Source organism: Cornus florida, unplaced genomic scaffold, assembly GCF_030987335.1.
Source record: "Cornus florida cultivar Cherokee Brave unplaced genomic scaffold, ASM3098733v1 CherokeeBrave_3.0.0_Hap2_Chr01, whole genome shotgun sequence".
Taxonomy (NCBI): Eukaryota; Viridiplantae; Streptophyta; class Magnoliopsida; order Cornales; family Cornaceae; genus Cornus; species Cornus florida.
The window spans coordinates 90859304-90872441 of record NW_026775571.1 but is presented as its reverse complement, the minus strand read 5'-3'; the positions used below and the strand labels follow the sequence as shown (position 1 = coordinate 90872441).

The 13138-nt window shown below is 40.0% G+C and overlaps 1 long non-coding RNA gene across 1 annotated transcript; it reads right to left on the bottom strand.

Moving 5' to 3' along the window:
• Positions 1 to 10479: 10479 nt before the first annotated feature.
• Positions 10480 to 11902, bottom strand: LOC132307291 (uncharacterized). The gene is made up of 2 exons (XR_009482205.1): positions 11502 to 11902; positions 10480 to 11412 (listed from the first exon to the last, which is right to left on the bottom strand). It is a non-coding gene; the product is annotated as an uncharacterized LOC132307291 (long non-coding RNA).
• Between the last annotated feature and the right edge of the window lie 1236 nt (positions 11903 to 13138).

The window sequence follows — 13138 nt, the reverse complement described above, 5'->3', positions numbered from 1 at the left end:
TCCTTCATCCTAATGTGCAAAATGATAATATGCAAGTTCCATTAGGCATGCCTAGGCCATACATTCATCAACCTCCTCAACAACAAGGCCAAATTCCAATAGGAATTCCAAGGCCAATGTATGCACCACAACCCCCCATCATTAATCAAGCTCAATATAACCAAGGTGTCTATGTTGCACCTCAAGTTGCTAATCCACCACTCGCATTGAGAGATCACTATGTGCCTAATGAGTATAATGCACCCACATGCATTCAATTGCTACCATTTAGAGCACACCATTATGAGATCAAAGCACAAACTATCCAAATGCTACCTAACTTTCATGGACTTCCTAGTGGAGAACCTTACAAGCATTTGGATGAGTTTCTTGAAGTTTGTTCTACCGTTCGATACATGGACATGCCGGAAGAAGTTTTAAGGCTGAAACTTTTTCCATTCACCCTTAAAGATAAGGCGAAGTATTGGTTTAACAACCTTAGGCCTTTTTCTATAACTTCTTAGGCAGAAATGCAACAAGAATTTTTGAAAAAGTACTATCGGTTTTTAAGACTAATGCTTTGAGAACCGTCATTAGAGAATTCATACATGGGGAGGGAGAAACTTTCCACGAGGCATGGGAACGCTGCAATGAATTGCTTAGGAAGTGTCCTCACCATGACATGCTTAAATGGCAATTGGTCCAATTCTTCTTTGAAAGCTTATCGGACAATTATAAAGGCATGGTTGATGCTTCAATGGGAGGTTCTTATATAGACCGGCAAGAGGAAGACGTGTGGCGTCTTTATGAGAGCATGAGTGAAAACTCTTTGCATAGAACATTGTCATCTAGGAATGGTAGAAATTCTCAAGGTAGGAAGAGTATTGGCTTGCATCAAGTTGACCACTCAAATGATATAACCGCCGAGATGAAGTCTTTATCTCAAAAGTTTGATCAATTGATCAATCAAAACTTGGCGAATCAAGTGTCTTCCTTTCCTAACCATTCTCCTAGAGCTCAAAATGAATCATGTATGACTTGTTCTAGTGTTCTTCATTCTACTTCTAATTGTCCTTATGGACAAATTCAAAATGAACCCATTGAGCAAGTTAATGCAACATTTGTGAACCAAGGGAACAATCCTTATGGTAACCATTACAATCCCGGTTGGAGGAATCATCCTAATTTTTCTTGGAAAAACCAAGGGGAGGGCTCAAACTCTTCCTAAGGCGGTTTTCAAGGGAAATACATTCCACCTCCACTTCAAAACCAAGGATCCCAAGGTTCAAGACCATATAACTCACAAGGAAATCAATTTGCTAGTTCTCATTTTCCTAACCAATCATATTCTCAAGGAAATTCTAGAGGTTCCGCTTTTGAGGAAAAGGTTTTAAATGCTTTGGGCACTCTAGAAGCAATTACTCAATTATTGCATTTTCATTCTCAATCAATTGCCAAGCTAGAAACCCAAGTAGGGCAAATAGCTGAAACACTTAATGCTAGAGAGAATGGAAAGATGCACATGAATGCCCCAATCAAACAACAATGTGTTGTAGAAACCAAATCCTCATTGGAAGGGCATAATGTTGAGCATGTCAATGCGGTAACAACTTTAAGAAGTGGTAGGGTAGTAGACAATCAAGTTAGAATGTCTAATGAAGAGAGTGAACCGGTACAACCTCAAGTTATCACCCGTCCCGTTCCACACACTATTCCTCCTTCATTGCATGTGCATGATCTTGAGAATGAGAAGCCCTCAAATTATGAGTTGAAAGATGATTTCCAAAGAGATTCATTGAAAACAGTGTTGAAAAATGTGTTTGAGAAAAGTTCTTTGAAAAATGTTATTCATGATTCTTCTTTGAAAAGTGATTTGAAATCCAATGAATTGAACAAGTCCAATGCTAAAAATTCTTTGAAAGAAAATGCTGAAAGAGTTTTTGAAAAAGCTCCATTTCCGAACACCTTGAAAGGGTCCATTTCAAAAGAAAGGCAAAAGACCAAGAACAATGAGATAATGGATATGTTTAGGCAAGTCAAAGTCAATCTTCCACTTTTGGATGCAATTAAGCAAATTCCGGCTTATGCCAAATTCTTGAAGGACTTATGCACCCAAAAGCGGAAGAACAAGAGCCAAACATCAAAGAAAATGGTCTTAACCGAACAAGTGAGTTCCATTCTACAACACAACACTTTGCCAAAGTTTAAGGACCCCGGTGCACCTACAACATCTTGTATCATTGGTGAACATGTCATCAACTGGGCACTTCTTGACTTAGGGGCTAGTGTTAACCTTCTTCCCTATTCGGTTTATGTCAAATTGGGCCTAAGTGAATTGAAACCGACGTCGGTGGTTTTACAACTTGCCGACCGATCCATTAAGAAGCCTAGGGGGATAATTGAGGATGTGTTGATTAAGATCGATAAGTTCTTCTTCCCGGTTGACTTTGTCGTCATTGACACGGAACCGGTGCCCAATCCAAAGAACCAAATTCCGATTATCCTTGGCCGTCCTTTCTTGGCAACCTCAAATGCGAATATAAATTGTTAGACGGGGATAATGAAGATTTCTTTTGGGCATATGAGAGTGAAGTTGAACATCTTTAACCCCACACCCAATCCATTTAACAAATATAAGGAAGAGGTTAATGTGGTAGAGGAATATCATGATCTTGCTTGTGAAAGGAATGAGCTTTTGTGTATGAACAATGTTTCAAAGCCTTCATCTTCATCTTCAACATTGCATGCAAGAAAAGTGATTTCGAACTCTTGTTGTGAAAGGGCGTGGAAGCCCAAGGAAAGTTTTGACAAGGAACTCAAGACGTCTTTTGAGTTTACCTTAACAAGTTCTTCCAAGAACCATTTGTTGGGAGTGACTCGAAACATCTCTCATCCCAGGAAGGAGGGGATGCATTGCAAGATCTTTGATCTGGATTAAAAGAACCCTAGGTCTTGCTAGAGACGTTAAAGACTAGCACCGAAATTCGTAGGATGTCAAAACCCTATTCCTCCCTCATTTCTATCTTGCATTTTGATTCTTGCGAAGTCTAGATATTGTTTTTGTGGTTCATATACATTGGAAGGAACTGAGTAAGGGATTGCATGAGCATTCAAGTCATTTTGAGCACATAGGCATAATTTCGATCTATCCAAGTTTTGGTTCGATCGATCGAACATTGGTTCGATCGATCCAACTATGGACTCGATCGATCCAGCTCTCATTTTGCACCGAACACTTAGAAAAATTTTGGACCTGCATCCAAATTCCAAAATGCATGCTCTCGGGATCTCCAAATTTTTGAAAGTTCGATCGATCGTAAACCATTTTGATCGATCGAACTACCTTTCGATCGATCCAACATGTGGTTCGATCGATCATGAGTCCCAACACTTAGAAAAATTTTGGACCTGCATCCAAATTCCAAAATGCATGCTCTCAGGACTTTTCAAAATTTTTCATGTTCGATCGATCGAATTCCAAGTTCGATCGATCCAAGGTTCCAACACGTGTCAACTCTTAAGCCCTTAAACTTGTACATTCTTTATCCTCTTCGATCGATCGAAATCTTTCTTCGATCGATCGAAATTTACATCTCATTAATTTAATTTCCTTTGATTTTTCAAAATTCAAAATTCAAAAAAAAAAAAAAAAAAAAAAATTTAGAATGGAGACCTAGGTTCGATCGATCGAACTTAATGTTCAATCGATCGAACTCTGCATATCGTGTTTTTAAAAATAAAACCGAGTTGGATCAATACACTTGGATCGATCCAACTTCGAAACAAACCCTAACCCTAAGGCTCCCTCTCTCTCAATCTCAAGCTCAATCCGACCAACCTCCATTCCAATCATCTTCCTCATCTCCAGCGAGCCAATTCCGGTAAGGTAGAGCCTTATTTTCACCGCTGCTTCGCCCCCTCTTTCTCATCTCATCCCTCTCAGTTTTGAGGTAAACCGCGAGCCATTTCTTGATTTAAAAGTTTAATCGATGCATGATTCATGATTTTCTGTATTGATTTATGTTGTATGTGTATTAATCATCCATTTTGAAGCATCAATTTCATGATTATGATATACATATACACACATGCATTCGGCCGAACCAAAATTGGGGATTTTTGATTTGATTTGAAGTTGGGGAGTGTTTGGGTGTTGTTGATTGTATGAATGGTGTGTAGATGGGCCCACAAACACGTTTGTGTGGGCCCCGTACTCTAGATCTCACAGATCTGCGACTTTTCAAATTCGGCATTCGCACAGTTCGATCGATCGAACTTGTGCTTCGATCGATCGAAGTAGTGAACTTCATTTCACTACCTTCGATCGATCCAATCTTGTGCACTTTCATGCTTCGATCGATCCAAGTGTTGGATTGATCCAATTCACTTCGATCGATCCAACTTTTGAACATTTTTCACTTCGATCGATCGAAAATTTTCGATGATCGATCGAATTTAAAGTTCGATCGATCGAATTTTCAAAGATCACACATACACACTCCATTCATCTTGTGTCATCTTCATGCTATCTTTATATGCACAATGCCTGTGATATTCCACATTGGATGCATTTCATACCTACATTGCTTAGCATGACTCACATTTCATCATTATCATAGATTTATGTCATCCATATTTTGTCTATCTTATTTGACATACATGTTTCTATTATGCATTTAAATTCTTATACATCTGGCACTGACTTATATATTGAAATTTTCTTGTCTTTTTACAGATCATGCCTCCGCGATTCAAGACAGTAGCCAGGCGATCTTCGGGGCCACAGCGACCCCGCAGACATATACGGCCCAGGATAGAGATGGTTGCAGAGCCATCTCATGCTCAGGAGGAGCCCGTACAGGCTACTCCCCCTCAGTCCCCATCCCACGAGGCTGAGGAGGGAGCTGACCACATGCCATCTACATCCCAGGCTCCTCCAGCCTTCATACTATCACCTTCTCCTGCGCGCCATCAGGCAGATGCAGCCGCCATGCCATCACCGCAGCCACCTCTACCGGCTCAGCGCTATGACCAGTTGCTGCCGAGATATGCAGCCATGACCGTGGCTCAGGAATCGTACTTCGATACTGAGTACTTCTCCGAGTCTATCTTGACCCGGTCTGGCTATCAGGATATCATGCAGCGGGGCCTCTCAGCCATCCTTGCCCCAGTCACCGGCCTTGTATACCCGCGACTGGTGCGGCTATTCTTTCAGCATCTCCGGCCCTCACCATGATCTACCGCGGAGATGATCACTACAGTGGACGGCCACGAGATTGTCATCACAGTTGACACTCTGGCCCGTGCTTGCCGGTGCCCACACCGGTGTCCACCTGAGCTTGCAGAGACATACCCGAGGCTGCATAGGCCTTCATTTTCTGACATGGCTGTCTCCTTGACAGGCCATCATGCCGGTGGTCAGACATTCGCCACCAGGACCTTCTTACTTGATGACCTCTGGTTCATCGACACAGTTCTCTTCCAGAACATTTACATGGCGGGCCACAAGATCCAGAGGCGTCATGACTACTTGACAGCTCTTTACGCTTTTTACACGGGCTGCTGGGTATCTATCCTAGCCCTCATCTGGAGCGTGATGAGGTTGCTGTATGATTTTTTCATTTCCAGGGAGGACCCTAAGCGGTCCAAGGTCCTGCCCTTCGGACACCTCATCACGCAGATTCTTCTTGACCAGCGCTACAGAGTGCCCCCAGATGAGGAGCCCCTTGCACGGTCCAGCTTCTATGGGAGGAGCGACTGGAAGAAGAGCTACAATGCTCTTATTCGGAGTCTTCAGGAGCCAGCTGTAGAGGCAGCAGCTGAACAAGAGGAGGAGGAGGCAGCCCAGGCACAGCCGGCACCTCCAGCAGCAGCGGACGATGCACCAGTCGGTCCAGCTGCCGATCGCATGGACATTGACTTGGAGCGACCTGCGGAGGAGTATACCGATGCTGCAGATGATGCTGATGCTGATGATACCAGTGATCGAGCCGCTGCTCAGGAGCGAGTTCGGGAGTCTTCTTCAGAGGCATCTCTGCCTGAGTCTCCAGTTCCCACTTCCGGATTCGGAGCACGCTTGCAGACACTAGAGGAGGACGTAGCAGCCATGCGAGCTGACATCACTGCCCACCGAGCTGAGTTCACCTCTTTCAGGGCGGATGTCATGGCTTGCTTTGCCGATCTCTCCATCAGACTCCCTGCACCTGCACCCGCACCTACACCTCCAGCTACTGCAGATCTTTATGATCAGGCCTCCTAAGACTCCACTTCCAGTTGCTCTATGCTTTCATTTCTTTTATTCTGGATCTGTATTATACTGTCACTGTTACTATATTATACTTTGCGGCCGGTCTGTCGGCTTTATTATTTTATTGATGTACCTGCACTTTATATTCTCTATATATTGCTTTTTGATTATGGATGTCTCTTAGTATCTCATATTTGTATGTTTGACTCCATCAGGTACACAACAGTGACTTCAGTGAGAGAGTGCTGCCCAATTTTTCAGGACCACTCTTACACCTCTCTCTCTATTCTCTATTTATCCCATTTACACTTGCATGTCTACTGTGCACTAATTATCCTATTTTGTTATCTAATGAGTTTATCCGAGTGCAAACTTTTCAGGACCACAGTTTATCCCAAGTTTGGGGGGGCCATGCCACCCACTTTGGATACTTCTATCCCGATCATTCATGTCTAAAGCACTGGTATAGTCTTTCCTTTGTTCTCTTCACACATTGAGGACAATGTGCAGTTTAAGTTTGGGGGTATTGGTGTATGTTTCAGTGTTGCTTTAAAATTCAAATTTTGAGCATGTCTTGTGTATTTGAGGGATATTTCTATACTTGGTCCATTTCTAGCTATGATTTTGATCTTTTGAGGACTATATTGCTTAAAATTTAAAAATTGCTTGACTTGAGAGTCCAATACTCCTTGTATGCCTTGAGGATGCCATTTAGGAGTAAATTTTTCAAAAGATTGACATCTTGCTTGCATTTGTGGTCCACATCATCTTGATTTTGTGATTGTTCTGAGATTCATTCTAGGATTCTACACTAGCACAGGCGCACGCTAGCATTCAATTATGGGGTACATGCTTTGTTGATTATTGAATTGGTTATATCTCAATTGGGCTAGTAGTGCATTGAAAGCTTTCATTCTTGATAAAGGTGGATAACAATCTCTTTTCATTGAGTAGCCGGGATTCTTGTCTCATTAAGCAGTGAACTTCTCGTGCCGAAAGGTGGAGGGCCCAAACTCTAGGTTAAAAAAAAAAAAAAAAAAAAAAAAAAAGAAGAAGAAGAAGAAGTTGCAAAAAGCAATAAAAGTGAGGACTTCTCCCAAAAGGCGAGAAGTGGGAAATGATTAGATGGTTGTTGTCTTGATTTGTAGCCTAATTGATTTGAGTTTATAAGTCTGTAGGGGTGTCTTAACACCTAATGCCCTAAAGCCATCTGGTTTGGGAGTCATTGACCTAAAGCTCGCTACATGAATCTTCTAGAAAGCTTAAGAGATCAATACATTGCACAATATTTCCATCTTTGATCCTCAATAAATAAATAAATAAAAAGAAAAAAAAAAAAGTGAAAAGAATAAGCGCACCTAGAATAATAAAGCTTTAATAAAAGGTCCACTCTCTTATCTTGATGATCGGTACTAGATTTGTGTGCTAGTTTGAGGGTAAGGATGTGATTACTTCTCTAGTTGGCTAAGATAGCAACACACTTGATGCCGGACCTTTCACATGGATTCTAGACTTGTTTCGATTTTCATGATCATTTTCTTGATATGTAGAGGACCATACTTGCTTGCTTGATATTGAAATTTTGGGAGATTGCTTAGAAACGGTTGAAAAATTGCATACTTGAGGTAGTTTTCTCCCAATGCTTGTTTGCAATATTGGTGCCTCTTTTGAAAGAATGAGCTTAATGTTTGTGGGTACCATTTCTAGAAACCCTCACGAGACTTTACTCGTCCACTAGGGGTAACCTAGGGGTTTAAAAGGCTTGTTGCATATGCTAAATGCAATCGTGTTCCCTACGAAAATGGTGTTATCATTTTACTTGCTTTCTAATTTATACTTGTATAGTTGTTTATTTCATTCCTTTACTTCTTAGTTCATTGCTAGGGACTAGCAATATTTAAGTTTGGGGGTGTGATGAGCACTGAAAAGTGCGCATTTAAACCCGTTAAGCTTAAGCATTCTAGTACCTTTATCTATCTTACTTTGCCGTTTTAGACTTATTACGTGTTATTTATATTTTCAGGCACTAATCCCAAAAATTGAGCTAACTCAGCCAAATAAGAGCTTAATTGAAGCAATCCTGAGATAAACCAAAGGAGGGAGCAAAGTGGAGAAAGAAAGGAGCAAAAAGGAATCAAAGTTGTGCAGTTGAAAAGTTCGATCGATCCAACTTAGAGTTCGATCGATCGAACATCTATGATCGATCACAGTATTTCTCGATAGATCCAACCTTGGCCTTTGTTGAAATTCCAAGTTCGATCGATCTAACATAACCTTCGATCGATCGAACCCTATTTTGTCCTATTCAAATGATTGATCTTATCCACAACTGTACGCCTACCAACCACTTTTGTCTTTTTCCCCATAAATATCTTGAAAATATCCCAGCCTTGTCCTTATCCGGAGGAGTCAGACCACTTCGATCGATCCAAGATGCAGTTCGATCGATCGAACCCATTTTCGATCGATCCAAGTTAAGGTTCGATCGATCGAACTTCCTCCAGCGAGAAAAAGTTAAAGTCCAGCTCATTTATTCTGTCCTTCATCCAATCATTGGAGAATATGCCTTGCACGACCACAACTCATCATGGGGTGTATTTGACCTACCTATATAAGGAATATGATACATTTTTTGAGGGGGAGTCTCTTGTCACACATTGGAAATCATCTTGGAAGCTTTTCTTGGAGAGGGGGAAGGAGGGAAGCTAGAGCACCATTGGAGGAGATCTTCACCAACAAGGAGCAGCCATGGAGTTAGCCCTTGAGGGTTGGATCATCACTACCATGAGTGGCTAGACATCCTCTTGGGGCTAGAGTTAGCCCCAAGCATGCTTTCTATACTCTAATCTTGTGTATTATTGAGGGATTAGTGTTGTATGATACATCTTGATATTCATGTATATATAAATCATGATTATTTCATGGTTTGTATGGTTTAATGCTTCCAATTGACTATTCTATTCTATCTATATGTCTATGTATGCTAGAGTAGGATATTCATGTGCTTATCTCTAGATTTAGTGTTTTTGATGCATGTCTATGTGTATTGATGCTATAGATCTAGAGATTATCTAGATGATATGCTTAATGAATGCTATTTTGGTTCATTTGATGCTTTATGCCTATTCTTGATGGTTTGTGCCTCTCCCCTAGTCTCGATAGCCTTATTTTCATGCTAGTAGTGTAGATTTAGTGTAGTGGTAGTGTAATGTTAGATAGGAGGACAATCTACTCTTGATGTTTGATGTTCCATGCTCGTGAGTCCAAATGGCATATTCCTCTAATATTGTGTTGTATGTGGATTTTGAGTTTAATGAAGGATTAATGACTAGTTATGATATGTTGTATCTTTCACATGTGTTTAGACAATTTATTCCTCTCCCAATAGATATTTTGTACCTCTCACATGATGTTTAGATAATGCATGTTTAACTAAGTCATCCTTATGGATTGCTTGGACTATGAGCTTAATGAAAGGTTCAATGACTTGAATTGTTATTTTGTTATCTTCACATGATATTTAGACAATATATTCCTCTACCAATAGATGTATTGTGGCCTCACACATGTTGATTGAGACAATTTTCCCTTGTTGAGTCACCCTTACCAATTAAATGTCTTTTACACACACAACATTGTTGCAACACATCCATTTCCCTCAATTGATCACTTGTTAGTGGTATAGAAAAGTATTGCTTAGTGGTGATCTCTACACCCCAAGACCTCTCTCTCTCTCTTGTTTACTTCATATTATTTTATTTAGTTGAATTCAATTTAGCTTAATCAACCAACCCAACTCTCTTTTGCAATCATTTGGTACGCTAGAGTCGAAGTTGAAATTCCAACACGTATAATCCCTTGGGACGATCCCTACTCACTCTTGCTACGTTAGTAGTGGTGTTGGTAGTGGTTTTTATAAATTTAAATTTGACATAAAAGGCTTTTCTTGAACCACACATTCACTACATTTAGTTTGGCGTTTACAAGCGACCTCGTCAATATTGATCATTGGAAAGTGTATAAAACCCTTTATCCCTTGAGAAATTATTTGATAGGAAATATTTGAGGCCACCGACTCTGTCTCTTGTTCGGCATGCAAACTTAGGTAAGTAGCACTGCTCCTAGTCTTGATGATGTGTTGTGAACTTTTAATTGGTTAATACTAGATACATACTCTTTTTTATTTTTTATTTTTTATTTTTTTATTTTTTATCCTGGCAAAGAAATGCCATATAGCATCTACACGGGCAAGATCAAAGCACCACTGATAAACTAGAGAAAACACGAGATAAAAAGTCCCCTACAACAAGACTAACACCCAACAAGGTTAACAAAAACCTTAAGCTTTAATGGGTATCAGAGACAATGGGAGTGCTTTCTTAAGTTAGATCTAATTACAAAAGAAACAACAATTATCGGCCCAACTAGAAGAGAATGGGCTATCCTTACAAGAACCCCGTAAAGAAATTGAAAACCTCTATCATGATGTCCATTAGTCAGTAATAAGCCATGGGCCCAACATAGTCTTGCCCATTTTGCATTCTCAACCACATAAGGAAACCGTATTCCAGAAGCGTAAGAAGGCTTCTTTTCGTAATGGCAATGCCACAATCACCAAACCCAAAGGTTGACTTTGACGTCTTCATCTGACACAAATCATTACAACACAGATTTAGAGGACGTCGAGTATTCGCTAGATTTAGAAACATAAAGTACGGCCAGTATTCCGGCAAACATCCTTCAGCGCTATTATCAGCAACAACATCCAACCTATTCTGATAATGGTGAACCCCCAAAATCTTTGCAACACCAGAACTCTTTCTTTGACCAGCGTGACAAAACTTTCTTGCAATACCAAACCACGAACCATAGTCGATGGTGGCCGGAATACACGCATTGCTGACCACATCAAAGAAACGGTTCGTGACCCGAGCGATTCGCTAAAGCCCTAAATGTATTCCCAATTTTAACTGCTAAACCCCTTGCAAACAACACGACGATACAAGACGATGTGAAGGCCACACCAAGAGCCAAAACAGATACACAGAAACACCACAAGAGATCAAAATCCTATGCATCAAGCACGAATCCACCAGAGAAAGATAAACAACACCACCCAACCAGACCTCAGAGGCCATGACTACTAGTGGAACCACCACGCGTACCACAGATTGATCAATGGGAATCTGAGACAACAACACGACTAAAGAAAACCCAAAAAAATACAGATAGAAAGTTAGAACGAAAACAGAAATAAATAAGACCATCACAATACCTGGATCAAATGGGAAAGTTGATATAGAAAAGCCATTCGGTTGGCCACCGATCAACACACGCGAACCAACCCCCTTCAGTAATAGGAAACGATCCTAGCCAACCACCCACAAAGAAGATGGACCGGAGAAGCCAGGGAAACCATCACGATGCCTGATGCCAGCCAAAGAACTTGTGAAGCGAACCACAAACATTATCGGTGAAAAACAAAACCATAGAGGAGATTAAAACCGAATCTTACTGCAATCCCCCCAAGAAGGTAGGGATGATCAGGAAACCACGAAAGCAAGTGAAGGGATAAAAGATGAGAAAGGGGAAGAAGGAAGAAAATGGTAGAAATTAACAGGTGATGATATCACTCTGACAAACAGAGACACTCTTATGAAAATGAGAAACTCCTAGGAGAAGAGAGTGATTGGGTGTAGATACATACAAACTTATACATATATAGCATGATGTAGATGTCCAATCAGTCACCTAATAATCCCTCAACAAGCACATGCAATCTCCAAAACAAAATATCCAATCACATGCAAGCTCCAAAACAAAATCCAATTAGTTGATTATACATATTTGTATTAAATTTATAATGTTTTTTCCCCTCACATTTAGTCTCCTATCTTACATGAATGGGATTATTATATTTCGATTAGGAATTGGCTACCATATTATCTTTCATACTAGCGTGAGCCACAGTTTTTCTTAGACGACAACGACGTGAGATGTGACTATGGGCATGGGTGCTTTATAATGTTTGAGATTTGTGAAACATTGCTGAAAATTATAATGCCCCAACATAGTTTGTCAAACAAAAGTTGCTAAATTTACTTTGTAGTGGTACTGTAATATAAATCGCGGCTTGTTATGTTTCCACCATGCATGAATACATGAGTAGTGTAATATAATGCCATTCTTGTCAATGTACATGTCAAAATTGACTATAGAATTGTTACAATCCAATTCTATAGTCAATTTTGTATTCTTTGATAGTAGCGAAAGGATTTAATACATTTTACTGCCAAATATTAAGGTTGAGAGAACATTAATTTGGAACGCGCTAAATTGCAATTTGTAGAATGTGTGAACACAACAAGCCAATCTTTATCCACAAATAATTCGCAACCCCTAAATATGGTTTAATTTTTCGATTTCTGAAGGTGACATTAACTTATTGGAAATTTAAATGTGTCTAGCTTTGGAAAACGTTCTTATAATTGTACTATAGAATATACGGTAGAGAGTTAAAAAAAAACATTTATGTTCCATCTAGGCAGAAGGGAGGAAGAGGGGTGGAGGGAAGATAAGAATGAAGAAATAAATTTTTTTTCATTTGGTAGAGAGAAGGCAATCTGAGAAGAGAAAAGAGGTTTGATGAGTCATCCTCATTCTTTCACAAATTTTCATTTTAAATTTTCACAAGTTTTTAAATTACAAATCTTAATTTATAATTAACCATATATCTTCATTTCTCTCATAACAAATAAAATAAGGTATTATCTTATTTTCTTCTATTCAATCCAACCAAACAAAAAGAGGGGAAATGCAAAAGCCTTGCATTTAAGAAGAGATTGTGTCATTCCCAACCAAACAAAAAGAGGGAATGACACAATCTCTTCTTAAAGGCAAGAGGGAGAACGC